A 24,764-nucleotide genomic window follows, 5' to 3' on the forward strand; every position below is an offset into this window, starting at 1 on the left:
AGTCGTTGGAAAATAATAATAATAATAATAATGATAATAATAGCGACAATAATGATAAACGTGAATGAAATTGACCGCAGGGCGTCCAAAGGCAGGGGGGGTAGAGTTCGAAGCCAATTGACAGACAGCAGAGGGGTGACCTCGAGGCTGGGCGAAGAGGATTGCAAGCTCAGGGCGCTTACCGAAACGCCGCGAGCTGTCGGAGCGGGAAGGTGGCGTAGGGGAGAAGGACGACGTCGAGGTAGCCCGGAGGTGGTAGCGGCGGCAGCGGCTACGGCGGCGGCGGCGGCGGCGGCGGTGGTGATGGTGGTGGTGGTGGTAGTCGCGGCTACGAGGCTGGTACCGGTGGTGGTGGTAACGGCGGTAGTGGTGGTGGTGGAAGTAGCGCGAACGCTCTGACACCGGAGAAGACGCTTCAGTCCCATTAAGGCTGCGGTGGCGCGCGGCTCGCGCTCGTTTCACTACTCGGAAGAAGACACGTGAACCGTGACCACGTGGATCTGTGCGCGACACACGGCCACACGAGCTTACCGCGAAAGCTCCACGGTGGCTCGAGGGAAGTGTTCTGGTTACTGGCGAGCAGTCGGGGGATTGTGAATCGGCAACCGTGGACGCGAGAACAACCGTCAACCTGGAGCCCACGTGTCAAAAACGGTGAGCGTGGCGATTTACCTTTTATTTCTTTTTTCTTTTTCTCTTTCTTTTTTTCTTTAATTTCGTACATCGAGCACAGCGGAATTATCGTCCTCGAGAGAGTGCTGAAATTGATCCTTCGTTCTCGAGTACACTCGTAGAAATTGTGAAATTGTGTCCCCTTGGAAGATATTCGCGAAAATCGTTCCGTCGAACTCGCCGAGCATCCGCGTTCCGATTTGTTTATTTCACACCAACGCGCTGGTAGCTGGTCGTCCTACGGATCCATCGGCGATCGCCAGTCCGTAGTTGTAATTTCCTGACCAGTTTTTCTTCCCTATTTTCGTGACTCGGTAGTCGTTTTCCTTGTCAACGGTACAGCCACGGGCAAAGGTGATCGCGGGACTCGGAAAAGTTCACCAAGAGACTTTTTGTCGATATTATTTGTATTCGTGCAAGGCCAACCGTCCAGCGTTACGATTATTATCGCGAGGTTTGTGCCGTTCAACGGTCCATTAAAACGAGAAATTCGGTCCTACTTGCCCGATTCTGTTCCGGTCTGTTTCACCAGGAATAACGCTCGTTTGTTCGAAAACACAAACACGAGTGAACTTCGGAGATACCTTTACGAACAATAGAAACCTGCACGAACCCGAACAATTTTTACGCGATACGATATTTTATCTGCTCACAGCTGATCGCGATCTTGGTTAAAATTACGTTGGTTACGCTTATCGTTGATTCGCGTTAATTCGACCGATTGTATTTCAACGAGAAAGAAACACCGAACGGACGAAATGTATCTTTCCTCCCCCACCGATGAAAATGTACCCTTGAAGAAACGTAATGTTCGATATCGAACCGAAACGGAAAAAATAAAACGTTCGAACCCCTTGGAAAATGTTACGTCGATCAATACGCGTGGAAATTCGAAACAACAAACTCGTAACGATCCAAATTTCAACCGTATCCCGGTATCGAAGTGTCTCGTCGGTCATTTTTTTTTTTTTTTTTTTTACTCAACAGAACCGTGTATCTTCGTTCGTGAACGATTCTGTCGTGGAAAACAGTGTCCTCCGTTCAACCTGTAATTTCGAGATCGTAAACTCGCGTTAGTCGGGTAACGAACAAAAAAAAACAAAAAATTGTTGAATCTATAAATATCGAAACGATCCACGTAGCGAAGCAATTAGAGAAGGCCGGGGGAGCAACGCTGGTTCGGTCACGATTTATCTAATCAGTCGTTTTACTTTCGCGCCGATTGCACGGTAATTAACCGGCTGGTGAACAATTTATCGCGGCTAGACACAGTTAGCAGATAACGCGCGGTGTGTGCCTCTCTCCTCCGTCAGTTGCCAGCTTAATACCCGTTTAACGAGGCTAAACGCGTCTTTAGCGAAATTTTATGCAGCAACACGCGGCTTTCACGAGTCGAAAATTTCCCTCGCCGGTGTCGAACTCGACGATCGCGGTCGTTCGAACGACTTCCGGATCGAACGAGCGCTACCCGCGTCGAACGTGCTCGGGACACGAGGTGGGATGCGGGGTGGAAAGGGAAGACGAAAAAAAAATGAAAAAAAAGGAAAAAACGACCAGGTACTCGCGTTGTTTCCCTCGAGTTCGCTGTCGAAATATCGCGTGACGGATCGATGCCCCGTGCAATGGAAATGGAAACGAAATACTTTCTAATTGAGTTGCTGGAAAGCTGTCGAGATATAAAATGTCCCCGGTAATGGCAGCCCGGCAACGTAAATGACAGTCGACGCGAATCGACCGCGATTTTGAGCGGGTCCCCTGCTCTAGAACGGTGAGAAAAAAAGAAAAGAAACAAACGTAAACGCTGCTCTTCCAAAATTTTTTTTTTTTACCCGAACGCTATTGATTATAGGCTCTTCGTAACTTTGCGTGCTCATCGAATGCGTGTTTCGAAGAAATGTGTGCGTGTGTCTTTTTTTTTCGTAATGAAATATTAATTTATCGGAAGATATAAAATCGTGTTGGAGAAAAATTAATTCTTTTAAACGTTTGGAGTAAAACCCTCCCCGAGCAGGTAATACGATGTTTGGGGGCGATGTTTGAGGACTCTACACTTTGTTTCTTTCACGAATAATTGGATAAGAATGAAAATTAATAGATATATATGTATCTTGGAATAAAGTATCTATTCGAACGACGAAACATTCGATGCAACGCGGTGATCGGTGTAATGTTCGAAAATCGAGATCATCGGTTATCAATAAGCGAGGCACAGGGAACTTTTTCTCCAAATTGAACTCAAACGAGCCGCTCGAAAAGGGCAATGAATGGAACACAATGGAAGGTATTTTGGTCAAGCTGGTTTTTGTTTTCATAGCTGTTCACTCGTATCGAAGAAACACAAACCACGATAGAGATGATTCCCTCCGATCGTGGATTTGACTCCGCCATTTTTGACTCTGTCTGAAAATAAGAAAAATTTCTGGGACCTTTAAGAGTGTCTTCCAAGAAATAAAAACGTTTTTATCGCTTTCCCGACAATAATGGAAAAGTGAAAAATTAATCCAAACGTGTGAACAGGGTAGCGATCGGTCTCACTTAAACGTTTCGGTCATCTTCTTCTTCGAGCATTGAATCATCTTCCGGATAATTAACGAGAAAGTTAATTGTTAAAATAAAATCGTTGCCACATGGTAACAACAACCGACAACGCGTTCACCGATTCGTACCTCGGTGTTCAAAGCTACGAGAAAAAGAAATCGTAATTAGTCCGATTACCACAAAACCAATAACATCCCTTTACTTCGATTTTCTCCGCAATTTATAATCACTTTAAACGTGCACGTATGTTTTAATTATCGAACCTTACATTCGATGTACATATTCGCGTGCAAAGCGTTGAACGAATCCTCGTTTCCGTGTGGTAATTTTATGGTACATCGGTTTTGCTTCATTTCAATCTTCGGTTTGATTTATTAGCTAATTTTCTCGTTAATTGATTCAAAGATGGTTCCATATCCGAAGAAGATAATACACTTGGGCGATATCCATCGCTGTTACTTTCACGCTTTTATTTTTAATGTTCAATCGTCTTTCGGAAAAACAGTAATATTTTTTGCTCTTTGGCGGGCAATCTGCACGAATCTTTTATTTTCAGACATTATTTCAGAAAAGTGACGACGTCATTCTCTGTTCTTCGAGGGTGTTCCGAATGCTTCTGCACGAATTTTTTTATTTTCAGCCATCACTTCATAAAAGTTATAAGAACATTTTCTGTTCCTTGAGAGGCGTTCCAAAAGCTCCCCTGAAATTTTTTATTATCACTCCTTGTCTCGAGTAAATAATAAGAAAATTTTCTGTTCCTTGAGAGACGTTCCAAAAGCTTCTACAGAAATTTTTTATTATCACTTCCTGTCTCGAGTAAATAATAAGAAAATTTTCTGTTCGTTGAGAGGCGCTCCAAAAGCTCCCCTGAAATTTTTTATTATCACTCTTTGTCTCGGATAAATAATAAGAAAATTTTCCCTTCCCTGAGAAGCGTTTCAAAATCTCCCGCGCAAACTTTATATTTTCAACCGTCGCTTCGCAAAAGTTATAAAAATATTTTTTTCCCTCGAGAGGCGTTCCAAAAGCTCCCGCAGAAATTTTTTATCATCGCTCCATGTCTCGGATAATAAAATACTAAAATTTTCTGTTCCTTGGGGGTGCGTTCCGAGCGCTCCAGCACAAATTTTTCCTCTTCGTCCGTTTCCCAACGTTCTCCATCGTTGATAACTGAAACACTACCGTTTCTCGAATCGCGTCTTCGCGCAGCGATGTCCTCTCGCTCGCTTCTTCCGCGCGAGGTATGCACGGAAAGACGCACAAACGCAAGAGACGCGTTTCATCCCGGCGTGGATGACGTCCATCTGCCTCCGCGGGGCGAGAAAATAAAAAAAAAAAATAAAAAAAAGGAAAACGTAATCGTAGTCCGAGTACTCGTGCCCGCCTACGGAGGCCTCGCGCGCTCGCGGTTACCCGAAGACACAATGATATTGCTCAATCGCGGACCGCATTCCGGCGTCATCGAACAATGCTTGCGATCAATTATGCATCTCCTGTTGCACGCGGTGACATATAATGCCGCGCGGAATCCGCTTTCGAGAGTTAATGGAGTCCGAGTAACTCGAGACGACGTTGCTCTCTCCCCTTTGAAAAATTTTCTATTTCTTTTCTTTTCCTTTTTTTTTTTTCTCGTATCCCCACCACGCTCCTCCTTTCCTCCTTCTCGCGTCGCGCGCGAATCGAAAAGCTCGTGAAAGTTCCACGCGCGTGTTACGAGAGGTAAAAAAAAAAAGAACGAAAGAGAACTCGAAGCCTGGTTCTCTATTCGTCCGTGTGTGCCCGCGTCGAATCGCGATCATTCCACGCGGAGTTATCGATTTATCGATACGTTCGAAAACATCGTACGCACCGGTACGTCGTTGAAATGTCTTCGGAACTGGTTGGACGCGAGACAGGTGGCGCGGATGCAAATCCCTCCGCAGGACAGATTGTTTATGGACAGTAAATGTCACCGACCGGTACTTGATAATTTAATTCCTACGGTTGCGCGTACGAGCGTGTCTTCGCCTCGACTTGACGAATATCGAACGTCAATTTTCCGAGGGGACATCGTAAGTCTCGAGTACCGTGGACAGCTGTTCACGTCCGCTGGTTCCTCGTCGGACACGGCTACGCGACGAATAAATTCCGCGGCTCTCCGTGTCCGCCTTTTCGCGAAACCTCGTATAAATATATCCGCTTTACGATCAGGGCGAAGGAAAGGATAAATTCGTCGCCGTATATATTTAGAAGTTCGCGTTTCGCGGGACCCTAGAAGGACGGAGCGCGACGTACCGTGAAAGAAACAAGGGAGGGGGGGGGGGGGGGAGTACGAGTCACGAGTTTTACATTTTCCGATTTTCGAAGCGCGGAGCACGATCTATCGAAAGAGACCAAGAGAGATACAATCGTTTAGGAATCTCGCGTTTCGTGAAGTGATATTTTTAATGTCGAAATATTGTCGAAAGAAATTTCGAATTTCGTTTAAACGTGGGGCCCATGAAGAACAGAGCGTCATTTGTGGAAGGGAAGAGAGAATGTAGGGGAAGATTGTCGAATTTCAAGTTTCGCGTTCCGTAAGGCCCAAAACGTACAGGGCCCGATATATTAAAATGGAAGAGAGAGGAAGAGATCAAGTCCTCGAAGCGTAAATTTCAAAATTAAAGTTTCGTAAGGCCCAGAAAGAATAGGGCTCGATACGTTGAAACGAAAGACGAAAGAAGAGATCAAATCCTCGGAGCGTAAATTTAAAATTCCGCGTTTCGTAAGGCCCAAAACGTACAAGGGCCCGATATATTAAAATGGAAGAGAGAGGAAAGAATGAAATCGTTGGAATATAAATTAAAAATTTCGCGTTTCCTGGAACCTTGGAAACAGACAAGCACCAAAGCGAAAAGCGAGAGAGAGAAGGGATAAACTCGTATCGGACCCAAAATTTCAAATCTCGCGTCTCGCAGGGCCCAATTCTGAGAGATGAAAGCGCAACGTATCGAAAGACAGACCAAGAGACGAAATTTGGAATCTCGCGTCAGGTGAGGCCCAAAAGGAACGCGACGTGTCGAAACAGAAGTGGTAGAGGGGGGGTGGGGGAGTATCGCGGAAAGCTCACGTCCAAAAGCGTCTCTCGTGGTCGCTGCGAGTCACGAGAATCGGTCGAGACAGGTCTTAAATTTTCTCGCGTGTTACGAGACTCCACTCGAGGGGCCCACTCGGGGAGGATGTTTGGGGGGGGGGGACGATCGAAGCGTATCAAGGCACATCTCGACGCCGAAGGATCGACTGGCGACACGCTCCCCGCTCGATGAACCACGAGCGAGCGTTCCAGTTCGTTCGGGACTCGGTTTATCTGAAATAATTATTGCGACGAACGGGATATCTGAAATAATTATCGGCCTGTCTCTCCCGAGACGCGTCGTCCCGTGACAAACCGATGTAACGGTTCCCCGAAGGGGGCCCGACGCGGAGGTTACGGAGTGGGGGAGGACGCAGAAAACGCGATTCCCCGGTACGCGGCAGAAAACGAGGAAACCGCGATTTATCGTCGCGTCCCGTAAATCGACGCGTCGAACCGCGCGAATAAATAGTAATTATTGTTATTATCCGTAAACGGGGACGGACCCTGCGAGTATGCGCGAGAATAATTACGGTGCACGGATAGACAACAGGAAGAAGCGCGAGAGGTGGATTGACAAGGTGGCGCACGCGCGCGCGCGAGATAAAACATTGAAAGGTATTTCAAAAATCTAAAGAACCGTGACAAATTTACATTATAGATATTTCGAATAAATTACGGGAAAAGTAATCTTACCGCTTTTTTCTTTTCTTTTCTTTTTTTCTTTATATCAATATTGCATCATCTCCATTTCTTTTTTTCGTTACCGGGTGAACGTCGATCTAGTATGCAAATTTCGTTCCCGGGTGGAATATTTATCCGCTCGACGCTTCGAGTCGCGTTAAAAATATTGTGCAATAAATGCAGGAATCTCTCAAGAGAATACGTTTGACCGAGGACTGGTGGTAGCGCTCGTACGCCGATAAGCTGAACGCTCTCCCGTCGGACCGTAGTGTGCCAAACCCACCAACACTGTGTACTCGCGATTAAACCTTTGCACTACGCAATTGCGTTTCAATAGCTGCCTGACAAAGTTGAACGAAAAATATAGTAATAGTAACCTAGGATTCTGGGGGTGTTTGAACAAATTTTAGACCATTGGGTATCATCGATTCTGCGTACGAAAGTTAGAAAAATATTTTTCATCGTACCCTGGTTTCTAAACGTGACAATTTCATTTCTAGTACATTATCTCGTTAATTGTTTCCAATTCGTTAATATTACGTCCAATTCACCGATTTTATAATTCTCGTTTCTGCTAAATATTACAATGGTCGATTTTCGAATACTAATATACGAAAAATAACATTTAGCAAAACCTAAGTTAGAGAAATATTTTTCGTCGTCCTCTGATTTCTCAACGTGACAATTTCATTTCGGTACATTAGCCCGTTAATTGTTTCCAATTCGTTAATATTGCTTCCAATTTACCGGTTCCATAATTCTCGTTTCTGTCAAATTTTGCAACTGTCGATTTTCGAATACTAATATACAAAAAGTAACGAATCTACGAAGCTTCTGCCAATTTATAGACTCACGTTTTGCAAAACCTATCGTTTCTTCTACAATAAATAAAAAAACTACCCTCGTTCTCGCACAAGGAAGAGCACGAACAACGATCGAAACACTCGATGTTTCGAAGCCTTCGACCGTGTCACGCGGTCAATTTTTGTCCTTTCGAATTCGACTCTGCGCTCGTAAAGCCAGCACGTGTACGCCCTCCGGAGACGATCCGTTGCCCCGCCTGCCCCAGAGCCCTGTAACTTGCCCGCGCGAGGCTCCGCGCCCTCGCGGTGGATTCGCGAACGACTCGCGGAAGGCTCGAGTGTTTACACTTACCTCGTTTCGTTCTCCAATACGTTCGATTTTAATGACTGCTAATCAGCAGCCAGCCACGTCGAACCACGCGACTCCCAACTGTCCCCAACTGTTCACTTCGCGAATCAAACTTCATCTCGACTCTTCGATGATCATCGACACGTTCACGTTCCTTATTCTCGCCTGTCGATCCCTCCCCCTCGATCGACGCATCAACAAATATTCCAAAGTGTCCCTCTCGATATTTACCGAAAACGTACAAGGACGCGGAACACGTCGAAGGAAAAACAACCTACGAACGGACCCGCGACAACGATCGCGACAAGTCGGCTGGAAGGGGGCTGGAAAAACGTAACGTAACGAAACATGGCGGGATTTTTCATCGGGGATATCCGCGGGACATCCGGTTCATTTGAAATAACATTTCTGTAATTTCGCGATAACGTGCGACGATCTCAAGGGGCAGTGGAGTGGGATCGGTGGGTGAACTGTAGAGGTGGGTTTGCTCTCGAAATCGGAAAACACCGGAGACGGTGGAGAAAGTTTCGCGAACCGGTTACCGATGGCTCGATGCTACGTCTCGATGGCTTGTTGGATAGAAAAGTGGGCTTGAGGGGGATGGTGTGGCCGAACGGGTGTGGGTCGACGTACACTGATAGCGAAGAAGGTAGGTAGGCAGGGTGGAGATGCCAGGTGGTATGGGAACGGGAGGGGTGGATGGTGCAGCACCACTGCTAGCATTTCAGAACGGATGTGGAAGGGATGTGGACTCTGTGGAAATTGTGCTGGGGCAGGAAAACCGGGGGTTGGAAACTGACCCGGGGGATCGCCGGGGGCGCAGACGAGCTCTGCAGTTGCCGTAATTAGAACCGAGCGCCCGCGGCGTCTAGCCGACGGCTGACGAGTCTCCTGCGGACCGAAATTATTCATGAAGCCCCGCCACCCCGCGGCGAAATTTTCCCGTAAATATTTTGCCTTGTCCGAGATATCGGGGAACCCCGGCGCTTCGCGCGCGTGCACCGACGTGGCCCGCGCGACCACTCGCCCTGACCCCTAAGGCGTTTCTTTCGAATTCTACGGAAGAATTGTACGCTTTGGGTGGGGGTAATTCGAGTTCTACGTCTCGGTGGATTTCGATGCATCTTGTCGTCGTAACGAGGCTCTCGTAGAGGTGAATTTCGGTACGAGAAGGTGTGAAGGAGAAGCGTTTGGTACGGTACGAACGAGTAGATTTTTATACGGTTGTTCGGAGAGTTATTTGGTTTTCTGAAATGAAGAATATGTAATTTAATGAAAATCGTGTTTCATTTTTAACAAAAAAATGAAATGACTTTCCGAATGATCTAATAGTAGAGTATAGTAGGTCTCGAGAGTTTTTAGAGTGGAAGGGGCGAAGAAAAGTCGAAGAAAGGGTTTTGTTAAGTGTGGACGTGTCATTGTGAGAAAGTCGAGACGTGTGGATCGTAAGATGGGAGTTTTGTGGTTAATTATATTTTGTGTTATTATTGTCACCAAAGAGAGTCGTGAACGACGGAGAACATGGAGGAATTGTCTAAGCTGTTGTTAGGAGAATTTAATACAGAGGACACTTTTTTTCTTTTTGTTTTTTTTTTGAGCCACAATTTTATGTGTTATTGACAGAGACTTTTTACATAGAGTGAAATAGTTTTTTTTTAATACGCGCGATGGAAGGTTTTTATTATTTTTTTTTTTTTTTGGACGAATCGATGAGTCGTGAAAATATTACATTTTGAGGTATTTGAAAATACAGGTTTCGCACTCGTTAAAGTCGAGAGTCGCAAAACACGGTGTAAGGTGCTTTTGCACTGCACTGGATTCTATACATTTTACATGTACGGTAGAAGTTTCGTTAGTATGAATACCCGTTATACGGGCCTTCTTTTATATGAACATTCTGTTGTGTGAAAATTCTATTATACGAACAGTATATTTCCTATTACAATACTGCATGGAAATATTCAAAGTGAAATATTCAATCATATTCCCTTTTGTACGGATCTATTTACAACGATTCCGTAGGAAATTGGTACATCGCGTGTAAAACTATATCGCAATATCGTCAATGCTTTGAATAATAATCAGAAAGTGGATGGTTCGAGGCCCGAAAAGAAAGTAACGTCGTAGAACTCGAATCGAAGGAATTATTCGATTTGGCTGCCAAAGGGATTTAAAATTCATACGTTCGATTTCTTTAATTTCGTTGAAACGACGTAAAATTGAACAATATTTTTCCTTTCGATTTTTGATTCGATACGCAGAGTTATCTGAAAGCAAATTATATTCCTTTCGTTTCATTTCATCGGTATTAAATAAACTCGAGTGTTGACCACTTGTTGTACCATTATATAAAAATTCTCTCGCACGAATATTTCTGTCTCCCAATTAATTCTTACAACGAACATTCTACCATAGTTTCTAACGTTCGATATTGTTCTTTGACCTATCGAATTTTTTTCTCCAAAAAACTTAACTAAAAATAGAATTTAAGTAAAACAAAATTACCACAATTTATTCGTCTCTCAAACAAAATAATACTTGAAACCAAACGATAAACTTGAACAATCGGTGAACAACATTTTCAAGTACCCGTAAGATAGAAATCAATATTTATTACCAACCCTGCCCAGTGATTCTAATCGATCCTCCGTGTGAACGTTCCTCTCTCGAGATCTCGGAAAATAATAACTCACCCTGTCGATCCACGACCATAAATTACACCGATACGGGACCATCGACGAGCGTGTCGATCGTACGAAAAATTTTCCCATATTTCCGAAAAGATTCTTCACGCCCGACCAACAGGTCGCAACAATGAGAATGTAACAACATTCTCTCGATGTTCGTCGACAAGATCGAAAAGAAACGAGTCTCTTCGAGGGAGCAAAACCACCCTTCGGCAACGAAAGTCAATACCGACTATTAGCTCGTAAAGGGGCTCCGATCCCGATGATCATTACCGCGTGTTTAACGATCGTAACGAAGGGAGAAATTTTAATCGTTTGTACCGCGATAAACCGATTCATTTCCGACGTGAGTCGATTTTCACGAGCGTGTTGCGAGAATCGAACGTGCCGCGACTCCAATGGAATCTTGCACGTTGGACGAAAGTGTGACCGTTGCAGTGATCGGGGCGGTACAATTAATAATTCAATTACAAGTTCGATCACGGTAGCGTGTGCTCCGCTTATCTCCTCGATCTGGCATCGATATCTCGGTGCATAATACGCGCAACGATCGCTACGCAAATTACGGTGCACGCATGAACGCGGGTTTCATCGCCCACGACACCTTTTCTCGTCGTGGCAACAAAGTCACGACCACCGGGAGAAACAACATTCTACTCGGCTACTTCTACGACCGATTAAGTAATTGTCGCAATTCTACCACCCTCGATTCCACGCAAAATCGACCTTCCGTCACATACAAACCGTGCCGCGGTTTAATTGAAACACGCTAGGCATGAAAATGTCGTTCGTGGGTTTACGATCCATGTAGATACAATCCGTAAAATTGCACTCTTGCAATAAAATATTTTCGAGTCGAGAACGCTACTGGAAGAGAAACATTCGAAATCGTGTTAGGTTCGATTTTAATCGATCTCTGTTGAGTTTGACGAAACTTCGCAGGTTTGTGAAAAGGTCAAAAATAAGAAACTTGTTGTTTCTCTCGAGTTTGATAAGGCAAGTTCGAGGGAAAAAAGTAACCTGCAATGTTTTATCCCTCTGATGATAGTTTCCAAACTATTGGATACCTGAGGAAGGTTTTTAAATAAATTCTTAATGGTCTGTGACGCAAAGTAACATCGTGTACACATTTGTAAATAGAATTTATAACATATGTTTTCCTTTGTGATTTTCCATATTGTGAGATAAAAAAGTTGAGTTTAGTTACGTGAGCAAATTGAATCGTTTCGAATTTGTTAACTTTAGTTAACAAATGCATCGACTGATGCGAACGATACTAGTCCTTTTAGGTGAGAATAGTTCCCCCGATCTGTGGGTTCGTATTTTAAATTTAAATACTCGAGGACTACTTTTACCTATACTAGTTCCCCTGGTTTTCCCACGAAGGAGCGGTTCTCGGGTATCGACGAAATTTCTTACTCGCTTTCGCGATCAGAGTCGTACCTCTCGTCACTGTTTACGTTGCTTTACAACTTCAGGAGAATCGAAACAAAAATCCAACCGGTAAGCCCTAGACAAATAGCCAGTCCACCTCAATTGCGAGCCGCCCCGGTAGAGTCGGATATTAAATTCGTGCAGCAGCTGCCGTTTAAAAACTTATAACTTTTGCAATTTTTACAATTTCGACGTTTCCTCTTAGCTGCGTATTTTTCGAACGTCAAAGAACCGAGAGATCTAAGAAACAAAGAACCGAGAGATCTAAGAAACAAAAAAACGATATTATAGAAACTCTAAACCGAATCTTCGTTTCAACCGAACGAAAGATTCGATCGATTCGTCCTATTGTATTTCCATTCGCTATCCTCGTCGAGTATCTTCGACTTTCACCGGTTGTTATGAAAAATTATCCTCCCGCGTGTTGTGTATCGATAGCAGACAGTCTGGATTAGGTCTGTATATTCGACCATTAACCTTCTCACTGTTACGGGCGAGATATTTGGCGTCACAATGTTGTCCGTGCGACACTATGGGTGAAATATCTGGTGTCACGTGGACGTCCGTGCAACGCCACCGACGAGATATTTGGCGTCACAATGTTGTTCGCGAGACATTACGGATGAAATATCTCGCGCGACGACACTATGGACGAAATATCTCGCGTTGCAAAACGGATTCTTCGTTTCGGATTGTTGAAGAATTTTTTATTTCTCGTCCGTAGCTTTGCAAGAGTAAAATCGCGACGCGAGATATCTCGTGTGGAACATTACACGAGCAACATCGTGATACAAAGCATAACATCCATGGTGTCACGCTCGCAACATTGAGATATTCCATCTGTATAACCACACGAGCAACATCGTGACCTCAAACGTCTCGTCCGTAGCCTCGCACGAACGACACCGTGACCTCGAACATCTCACCGATAACCTCTCACGAGCGTCACCGTGACCCCGAACATCTCGCCGATAAAATCGCACGAACGACATCGTGACACCTTAAATATCTTCACCGTGGTGTCACAACGAGTCACCGTGACCCCGAACATCTCGCCGATAATATCGAACGGACGACATTGTGACCCTTAAATATCTCCACCGCGGCGTCATAGCGCGTCACTGTGACCCCGAACATTTCGCCGATAACCTCTCACGAACGACATCGTGACCCCAAGATATCTCCACCACGGTGTCACAGCGCGTCACCGTGACCCCGAACATCTCGCCGATAACCTCTCACGAGCGTCACCGTGACCCCGAACATCTCCACCGCGGCGTCACGCCGCGTCACCATGACTTCGAGATGTCTCGTGATCGTTAACGTGAGTATCGACCATAAAGGGAAACACGACCGCTGATACAATAATAATCGAATATCCGCGCGGTACGCGTCGGACGAAAACGCGACACACCTGGTCCAGCGTCGTCGTTGTCGTCGTCGTCGGGGCGGTGTACGCGTGTCGCAATCGGGCGTAGTCGCGCCGTCGATGAAATTCCTATCTCGGCCGCCGGTCCAGCGCGAAACCGCGCGCGCGCTTGCTCGCTCGCTCGCTCGCTCGCGCCGACAACGTCTCGGTCAGAGTTTCCGTCTCGCGGGGTAAGTAGGTGAGAGTAAGTGGTGGGAATGGGCGAGGATGAAATGGAGCAAGACATGCATTGGCGCGTGTCGGGAGTGCCTCCACGGGTCTCCGCGGCGCGGCTGCGGCTCCGGTACCGAGCTGGTCCGCGTTACGTGGGCAGGACTAACGTACAAGCTGAATACTTCGCATCGGGTCCAGGGCGTAAGTAACGACGCGTGCAACCGCTCGTAGGTAGGTAGGTACACAGAACTCGGGCCCCGACCGCGACGTATTGCCACCAGGCACGACGGGGCGGAGAGAGATTTACACCGCGTACGCAAACCTCTCGCGCGCGCGGTAACCCAGACCCGTACCGAGACCAGGGAAACGCTCTCCTCGTGAAACGACGCCGAACAGCCTCGTATATACATACATATATATATATATATATCCTACGTGTACCCGTACCGAGGCGACGCGACGGTCTTAAACGCCGTGAAATAACAGAAAAATCCTACCGACCGCGGGATTTATTCGACGATAAAAGCGACCCGTCTCGGTACCGGACGCGACAAGCGTTTAGGTGACCGCGCGTTGCTTTTGCGGGACCGCTCTCTCGAGTGCGCGCTCAGGACACGCGAGGACTCCTCCCCTGGCAGAATTATAACCGATTCGAGCGATAAAGTTGCTCGCGACGGGGGTATAACCGAACCGGGAATATATTTTCTCATTACGAACGATCGCGTTCGATCGCCGCTTAGAGGGGATTTTACGCCAATGGGATACCGGATAATTAGCATAATTTATCGAACGATGTCTCGGGTGGAGGTTTCGGTGAGGGTGCTACCTTTTTTTTTTCTGAAGCTTCGAAGACCGCGAGATTTTGGAATTGTACACCTGCGCGATGCAGGTGGAGGGTTACTGTTGTCATCTTGAAGCAATCGCAAGAACGTGTATTGTAGAATTTCGAAAATATACGTCACGAGATGTTAAAGATTGGATAATTGGTGTTTGGGTGATTCTTGGTCGCGTGTCTGGGAGAAATGGACGACAGTTTCTGTGTTGCAGGGAGTCATGATTGGTTCTGAGTTTATTCTTTGAGTGCTGAGTACTTCCGGTCGAAGCAATCCGCGTGGACGGAGTCCTCCCTTGCGATCACTGAGGGCGGAATATTTTCTTACTAGTGTGAACTTTGTCGATCGAAGGTACAAGGCGTGATTAAATTACGGTTGGAATTCTTTTGCTCGAAATTGAGCAGAGAAAGTTCTTTTCGAACGTAAATGTGCCCACGATCCACAATGATAGCTTTCTTTTAATGAATATAATAAGTGTGCATAGCACTCGAAGGGTTAGGGGAAATGTAAACCGATGAAATCAACGATCATTTCACCGACAATGTTTTAATCGACATTGTTCATTTATCGACTTTAACGTCGACACTCGTTTCGACATTTACTTTGTATTTATCTATCTATGTACCAAAGCTTGTGAATTATCATTGGTAATTTTACAAAAATACGTTAATACAGTTAGGGCTATATCGCTGCGTTTAGATAATTTTTTAAGGTTGTTCTAAACATTTTGAACACGTTTCGAAGCATGCTCGTCATCGAGCGTTGATCGTTTAGGCGTAACGTAATTGCAGTACCTTTGCACTCGCAGCTATTTCCGTTTCCACTTTTCACGCTCACCCAGTAATACATGTATCGTCTCTAATTTCACGTTTCTTACGTGCAAACCGTCGATAGCAATTTTCGATTATCCACGATCGAGTAAAACAATTTCTACCACTCGTTCCGCAGCCAGCGTTCTGATTCGATATTGTGTTTCTCGTATAAAAAAAAAACGAAACAGCCCGCACTCGTAAAATAATACACTTGTCCCTCGAACAATGCGGAAGTTACGTTCCTCGAGTAACCACGTAGTTGAAAATTTGCGTAAAATTGTTCATACCCCCCAAAGACTACGATCTACTCTAGAATTTTATTTTAGATACTATATAATTATACGTGTTGTTATATACATATTTCTATAATAGAGTAAGTTTAAAAAATAAATTTAAAGAAGAAATGTCACTCGAAACCATTACAATCGACGTCGACTTCGAAAAGACCGTGTTGTTCGAGGATCGACCGTGTTTACGAAACGCCATTGCAAAATGTCGTCGTGATTCAATATTGGCGGGTAAATAAAAACTCAATATCAACGAAACGAGTATCGATGCAGCGAACATTATCGATATCACCGTGACGATAAATAAACAATCTCGTCGAAATAAACGTCGCTCGAACGATGTCGATTAAACGTGGTGATTAAAAATTACCAATGATAATTCACAAGCTTAGGTACATTGAAACATGGTCGACGATTTCGTACGAATCCTGGTGAAGATCTTTTCACGCAAAAAGTTCGCAACTGCCTCCTGAAGCGATCTCTTTTTCTCTCTGGGATACGTCTCGCTCGAGCGTTACTAAAACGACGTTAGACTCGCATTCCTCGCGGAACATCCGAGGATACATCCGCGATGTACTCGTAGTCGGTCGATATCTCGATCGAAACAATCGCGAACAGGTACGTAAAAATTGCCGTACACGATATCGATTCCAGCAACAACGTACGACGTGCCCCAAATACGCGAGACTTGTAATCGCGACGACGAGGGGGGGAGATAGTCGAGCGGGGAGAGTAGCAGGACCGAACAAATACGGACAGGACGCGCGCGATCAGGATCTCGACGGATAAGATTTCATAGGCGAGTGTGTCAGGCGCGCGAGATTTACATCGCGGCTGGTTAACACACGCGCGGAGGACGTCGAAAAACCGCGCGGAATTTATTCACCGATAAAAGGGACTTCTCGTAGGCGAAGCGAACAGTTAGAAAGCCAGATTTCGGGGGAAAAAATGAATACCGCGACGCGGATAAGTTTCCGACAACGATCGAATGGACGCGTTGAAATTTATCCCCGAGAATGTCGTGTCCTGCGCAAACAATGGAAAATCGAAGCCTTATACTTTATACTATCTTACACTCATCTATCTTATACCCAACTACCTTACATTTAGCACACCGATGCAATAACGTACACAACTACCTTACACCCAACTACTCTATACCCAGCTACCTTATACTCAACTACCTTACATTTGGTACACAAATACAATAGTAGTATACTTGTTATATCCAACTATCTTACACTTATCTACCTTATACTCATCTACAATATACTCAACTACCTTAAACTTAGTATACCGATACAATAGCACACCTAACCATCTTATACCCAACTACTCTATATCCAACTACCTTATACTCAACTACTCTATACCCAGCTACCTTATACCCAACTACTCTATACCCAATTACTTTGTACCCAACTATTCTATACTCAGCTACTCTATACCCAACTACCTTATACCCAACTACTCTATACCCAACTACCTTATACCCAACTACCTTATACTCAACTACCTTACATTTGGTACACCAATACAATAGTAGTACACTTGTTATTTCCCCCACTCCACCCATACTACCTCCCCCCACTCCTTCCATATAAAATTCAATTTATCTTTCCAGCCACGCAAATCACGTACGGAAAAGATCTTTCGACAAAGACGAAGGACCCGAAACTTTTGAATCTCGATGTACGACGGAGGGGGGGCTCTCTACGTCGCGTTAAACAACTTTTTCCGATTACAGAACCGAACCAGTTAAGTAATCGGTTAAGTTCGCGCAACAAGAGTAACCACGCGGCCGGGCTTCGTTTCACTTTGTGCTAACCTACTCGCTCGCAGCAAAACAGGGTAAAAGGGAATTTTTGAGCGGCCTTAATAGACGAACGATTGCTCAACAACGCCGCGAAGTATCCCGCGGTGATGGATCGCTGCTTAATTGAAGCTCCTCTAAACGAGAATTAAGCGACAAGCACTCTCCGGGTGCTCTGAAAGGATGAGCGGGACTACGTGCCAGGCCGTGGCACCGATAAATTTCAGACTACCTACGTAAGTGTTCGTGGTAACTGCGAGCGCAAGCCAAACCGGTCGGCACGCGCTTCGAGTCGTCCACTATCGAAGCTCGTGCATGCACCGAAGAAAGGGAGCCACTCTCCTCCAGCGTCCTCTGCTCCCTCGTCTTCGTCGTTTTGCTCTTTACCCCGCTTTCTCCCTCCCGAGATGCGCCATCGGGCAACACGGACCTTTTTTATTTGCGCAACCGTACAGGTAATCGCGCTTCAACCCGGGACAATGAACACGCGATCGTCGTCCCTCTTGCTCCCGACGCGACGTTTCTTACTCGCCTTTCGTGCCTCTATTCGGTGACATCACGTTCCAACGTCGTGTCACGGGGCTCCTCGAGAGGGCTTCTTCTTTTGTGACGCGCGCTGCCATTGACATTTCAACCTCGCGTTTAATGAAGTCCGTTTGCGCGATTGTGAGACGACGGAGAGTAGTCGAGACGGAGAGGAGTCCGCGTTTACGCCGTGACTACCCGGTATGGGGCACTCGAAATCGTTCGAATCGGTATCCGACTTGAATATCCAGAGCGATCGTTCGATCGAGCGTTGTTTCGAGTAACAGGAGCATCAGAAGTGGGAGTAACCGAGACAACCGAGTACAATATAGTAAGTACGAGTACCGAATCGAGTGTTGTTTCGAGTAACAGGAGCATCAGAAGTGGGAGTAACCGAGACAACCGAGTACAATAAGTACGAGTACCAAGTCGAGTGTTGTTTCGAGTAACAGGAGCATCAGAAGTGGGAGTAACCGAGATAATCGAATACAATAAGTTCGAGTACCAAGTCGAGTGTTATTTCGAATAACAGGAGCATCATAAGTAGGAGTAACCGAGACAACCGAGTACAATATGTATGAGTACCAAGTCGAGTGTTGTTTCGAGTAACAGGAGCACCATAAGTAGGAGTAACCGAGTACAATAAGTACGAGTACCAAGTCGAGTGTTGTTTCGAGTAACAGGAGCCTCGTAAGTAGAAGTATTCAAGTACGGTAATTACGAGTATCTAAATCGTCGTGCCACCAACAAAATAATCACACCAACGTACAGTGTTCCTCAACAAACGATACAATCGAGGTGATATTTTGTCAAAAAAAAATAAATCAAAATCTACTTTTCGTTCTCTCTCGAAAAAAATCGAACTATCCTCGAAAGAAGAATACTTTTATTCTTCTATGAAGTTAATCCTGAATTTCTTCGTGGAGAATATGCGTTTTCCTCGCTGTTCTGTCGCAAATTTACTCATTTTTCTTTCCAGCGAATCGATTATCGGGAAGCTCGTGTCTCCCCGTTATTATATACCCGATAAACGTTCTCCGCTCCATTCTCGAGAGTCGATCGGTTATAGTCGGATATTCGCCGCTTGGACTCATTGCAGAAAATCGCCTATGCCCAATTACTCCGCCGTAGATAAGTTTAATCCAAGCGGCTCCGTCATCGTCGTTTCACATTCTTCCTCTCGACTCTCCACGGACCTATCGTCGTGATCTCACACGCGACAGACACCCATCCCCGTTCTTCTTCATCATCATCTTCTTCTTCTTCTTCCTCCTTCTCCTCCTCCTCTTCTCCTTCTTCTTTCTCCTCTTCTTCTTCCTCATTACGCCACGTCCTTCTGGCGTGCAGGTTGCGTTAAGGTGAGCCAAGAAGGCTTCATCTATCTCGCGAAAGCACCGCCGCTTATTAAACCTGGTAATAACTACCGTGCCGTTCCTCGTCCGATCTTCAATCAGAGGATCTAACGAGTTACTCGCAGAGTGGCGGATGTGGGTCAGTGCGAAAGCTCGCACGAAGGAAGTCCCCCGAGCAGTCAAGGACGTTCCACGAAGAATGTCCTCGTTGTCCACGGATCCTGATCGTGGAGAACCGAGAATTGAACTCGTCGGTGTCGTTTGACGATGTTTGTAACATTTAGTTCGCAATATTCTTTCGTACGATCATCGATGTGATTAATGTTCCCCGAAATATTCAGTATTTCTTTTTTGTGCACACCTCGCGAAACTATTAACATCGAGGGTGTTATTAAAATTGGTTTTTTGGGGGGGACGGAAAATTAAACATGATTTTTTTAGAGTGTATAAATATTTTATTAAGTTGTATATTCTCCATTTTGGAACACGGAATGACTTTCCGAATAAACCAATATATTGAGTGTCCCAGGATCGATGGTACAACCAAGAAATGAACTTTTTGTTTCTACGTGAAACAATAAATCAAAAATATAGAATAAAATTTGTTCGTTCTTCGTTTGGTTAAATACTCCTCGAATATTTGCGCAATTATATTGCGATTGTACGGATCTCGATACAGACCGTACATCGTTCACAAGTAACATTAACATCGTACGCAATGTTGATTCCTCGTGGATATTATGAGCTATTATTTATCTCTGTCTATTTAGAGATGATTGATAAATGAAAATACGACGCGTACTTTATGAAGTATACTTCACCGATGCAAAAATTGTTGCAAATACTGCTCGTAGTGCTACGCGCGTGACTCTCTGAGTTTCATTAGATAAAAGAAAATATTTAAAAAAATTCTCACGGTAGATGCACCGCACGCTACCGATGCAAGAAAATGAGAATGGAGAATATCCACGTATTCTCGACTCGCGACAAATTGATGGAAAGTGGTAACATGTGCGCACGAAATCGTGTCAATACGATTATAGACGAATAGGAAACTAAACAGTGGCCTGTATCGGGATCCGTTCGACCACGACACAGTCACACGCGCGCAAACTCGGTGAACATTCCAAGTAGATTATGCCAACGGATTATAATTCGTTATCGAATAATAATTTCCATCGAGTACGATGAGACACAAAGAGAAAAGAAGTATCTAGAGCATACGACGAAACGATTCTCTTCAGACACGAAAATGAAATTCGAAACGAAAATTGAAAGAAACAATTTTCCCATTTCCCATTCACTCTTTCACGAAGAATCGATTCATTGTACGTTCCGTCGTTGGAATACTATTGGGTCGTTCGGATAAGTCATTTCGTTTTCCAAAATAGTGAATGTATAATTTCATAAAATATTTATACCCTCTAAAAAAAATCGTGTTTCGTTTTCACCGAAAAAAAACGAAAGTTATGAAAATAGTTTCTTTTTTTTCGGTGAAAACGAAACACGATTTTTTTAGAGCGTAGAAACGTTTCATTAAATTATGTGTTCTTCATTTTGGAAAACGAAACGACTTTTCGAACAACTTAATTGTTAATTCAATATTTATGAAAAATGATATTCGTACGATTTTGGTATCGATCGAATAAACGCCTCGATACAAACGTTTCATTAAATTATACATTCTCCGTTTTGGAAAACGGAACGACTTTTCGAACAGTTTAATATTCATGAAAAATAATACTCGTTAACGATTTTGGTATCGATCGAATAACGTTTCTCGCGACGCCTCGATTCTGCACGCTCGACGACCTAATTCTCCCGCGATGCACGCGTATAGTTGCAACGTAAGAGCGGAACATCGCAACACGGAATCGTGTCGGTTTGTATCGCGTTTCGAGCCCGTGTTATTTTCGTACGGATGATAAATCATTATCGAATGTAATTGGCCGCGTACGCGAGCCGGATGCTCTCTCGAATCGACGCGCAACGAAGGGTTTATCGATCGTGCCTGTTCGCGGCCGGTGCTCCCACTTTTCGGTAATTAATCCTCCGTTTGTTCCTCGTTCCGCGATTATTTTGCAATCGACCGATTGCTCGAAACCAACGACATTGAATCTACGCGATTCGAAATTAATTTACGCCCTCCAAACGGGAAACATCGGTTCGGGATCATTTTCGATCAAGCGAACACATCGGAGGAAATGATCGAAAAATAGATCATTTTAAAAATAATATAAAGCGCGAAACGAAAATTTTTTCAACCTTTCTAACGTTCATGTCCAAATGTAGAACCTGTTTCTAACGACAAGTCCAGGTGTGTATTTCACGATTATTAAAAAGTCACTCTATTCTACAACCTGAACGTCCCTAGATCGACATTCTTTGTAATTCATACGTTCTCTCGAGATTCTAAATCGCACCGCTTAAAACTCGTTAAAACGTCGTTACCAGATATGTACAATTTCTTTTTTACGAAAAATTCACTCGTCGTTTCGCGCGTACCTTTCGATTCGCATACCTTCTATTCGCGCAATTTCCACCGTATTCTAAATTGCACGTATCGCTCCGTTAATAGTTAACAACCCGAACGTCGACGCCAATGTAACGATCATCGTATCCTCACCGTTTTCGTTTCTTTCACGGATGGAAGTAAACCACCCAAATGGGCCGCTTAATTAAGATAAACGCGATTCGCTACCATTCCGTGGCCAGTAAATCATTGAGAGAAATCCAGTCGTTCGGTGAACGGGAATGGTCGTGTTCCTTCTAAGATCGTTTTAATATCCAAAGGTTGTCGGCTACCGAGCGCTCGCTGGCGAGAGTAGTCGTTTAATCGACGATAAATCCGATCGATCGGTCGCGCGCATTCCTCGGCGCACGGCAATTTCAGAGACGACAACGAGACAGAGACAGAGAGGAACGTGTTGTAAAAACGTTGGATCGCGGTCATTTTCACGCCTCGCTGAACCCGTACAGAGGCGTATGAAACACAAACAATTCGATCGCGTCGTTCCAGTTTCCGCGACACCGGTCGCTGATCGCCGAGCGACGAACCACGCGAAAATCCTCGTCGAAATGTAAGCACGCGAGCCGATTAGGCCAAGTATCGTTTCGTAGCGGGAGCTACCTCGCGTTGCTTCCTAATTTTTTTCCACGAGAACCGCGACACTCTTCCGGTGGAATTTTCGCACGCAAGTTTCTACGTGTTTACCCTAGATTCGGGATTTTTTACAAATGAAAATAACAAAAATTGCGGGAGTTACGTGGATATTGAGCGAAGCGCGTTTCGAAAGACTGGTACGTACGGTTGATGCGATATTTGTCGTTTTGGTTGTTCGAAAGGAAGAAAACAAATGGTATTTGTATCGGTGTGTGAGTAGCTATGAAGAGAATCATGAGGAGGAAGAAATTTTGAAAATTTGAAAAAATGGGAGCTTTCGAAGTTTTATCAGCGATTTTTTCTGTGTTTTTTTTTTTTTTGGTCTTCGATGTGCTGTAGGTTGTGTAAAGGAAGATTGTATTTCTAAATACCCGATTCGTATAGAGGGATACTCGTTAATTTTCTTCAAATTTGAAGCAAATCGGTCGACCAGGACTTGAGTTACGTCGGTTTAAAAAATGCAGGTTTGAGAGAAACGCGTTTAAAGTTTTTGTTACGCACGCTGCGAGCGGTACATTGGTCTCTTTGAACGTCTACAACTTTGTTAATTTTACGAACTCGAGGAAATCCTTTTGTACGGATGTTTTCGAAGGCGTGTACTTTGAAGAAGTATGAAAAAAAGAAACAAACATAGGAAAATCGATTTTTCGAAGTCGTGCTACCGGAATACTTTCTCGACACGACTGCGCTGAATAATAAGAAGTCACGGACTAATTTCGTCGAAAAGACGCTTATGATCGGTGTTTTCAACCCGGATCGTTAACGTTTCGGTTCCCTTTGTCGATAATCGTGCCTTGTGAAGCCGGAACGCGTCTCTGCGATTTATGGCTCGGTAAAATTCGCGCGGCGACGCGCCGCGGAATTATGGCCGATGGTGAACGATGGACCTTTCCCGCGCCGAAACCAAAATAATATCTACGACTCGTTAAGCTCGTATACTTCCGCTTGCAACGCTATCCACGCGAGTGATTGGTTTACCAAGTGCGATACTAAAAAGATAAACGCTTTAGAAAATTTATTGCTTGGTAATTATTACGGTAAATCATTGTTAACTGCGCTCCACACGTTTGGGTAATTTATTAAACGTTGAACTTCGAGACGTATGTATTTGTTAATTTTTTTTGTGATTGACAAGAGCTTGCAAAACAGTAAGTCGATTATTGTGTTTATTTCTTTAACCGGTTAGAATAGAGCGACGATTTTGTAAATAATTGTGAAAGCACCTTTACGAATTGTTCTATTGGGTTGTTTGGAAAGTTATTTCACTTTTTCTGGTGAAAATGAAACACAATTTTTTAGAGTGTATAAACATTTTATTAAATTATATATTCTCAATTTTGAAAAACGAAATGACTTTCAGAACAATCTAATAGATCGCATCGTAAAAAAAAAATTAATTTAATTCACAATTTCGTTAATTTTTGGAACCGATTAAACTGTAGAAATAACTCCATAAATACCTACGAAAGAATCTTTACGATTCAACTGATCAAGTTTTCCTTCTCTTAGTCCCCGAGTAACAAATCGTGAGAAAGAATACCAACCCGAAAAACAACGATACTTAACCCAGACGATTCTCCGATTTTCCATCGTGCGACACAATGGCGAAACGAAGAAGAAAGAACATCGGAAAGACAATCGCAACAACTGCCACGTTGCGCACAATCGTTACGATCGAACGTTTCCCGCGAGCGAAACAGCGAAATCATGCACAGCTGCGTATCGGGAGCAGAGGAACGGAACTGAAAATCAATGCAAACCTAACGCAAAGTGGAAGTTAACGAGCCACTAGTGTTTCGAGCAACGTCCTCACGGTTCGTCGCTAAGTGCGCGTTTATAGCCGCTTCATGATCGTCGAGCGTTAATGAAACCCCGCTAACGATCGACAGATGTACCCCGCTAAGTGACGCGTCTCTTTTCGAGCGTCACGCGTAGCGAGACCGCGTACCGTTTACATCGTATCGACTCGAAACGTGGCCATTAATTCGTAATTCGTTCGATTTCGCGTATCCTCCCCCCTCCCTCGATACAAGATCGATCAATGCACGATTTGTACAGTACGTATCGCAAGAACGTGGACACGATACGCACAGTGCGCGTCGTAAAAGCGATGTGCACGGTACGTATCGAAAGAGT

The 24,764-nt window shown here is 44.5% G+C and overlaps 1 protein-coding gene across 2 annotated transcripts in view; it reads left to right on the forward strand.

The window, feature by feature from the left end:
• Positions 1-366: 366 nt before the first annotated feature.
• Positions 367-24,764, forward strand: part of Twz (BTB/POZ domain-containing protein twz) — a 62,632-nt gene continuing 38,234 nt past the window's right edge. The window contains exon 1 of one of the 2 annotated variants that reach the window (XM_076313584.1): positions 367-654. The gene's annotated coding sequence lies outside the window, so the exon portion shown is untranslated. Of the gene's footprint in view, positions 655-18,343; positions 18,445-24,764 lie in introns of those variants that run through there. The other variant, XM_076313585.1, reaches the window with a different exon arrangement.

The sequence above is a fragment of the Ptiloglossa arizonensis genome, chromosome 6 (assembly GCF_051014685.1).
Source record: "Ptiloglossa arizonensis isolate GNS036 chromosome 6, iyPtiAriz1_principal, whole genome shotgun sequence".
Taxonomy (NCBI): domain Eukaryota; kingdom Metazoa; phylum Arthropoda; class Insecta; order Hymenoptera; family Colletidae; genus Ptiloglossa; species Ptiloglossa arizonensis.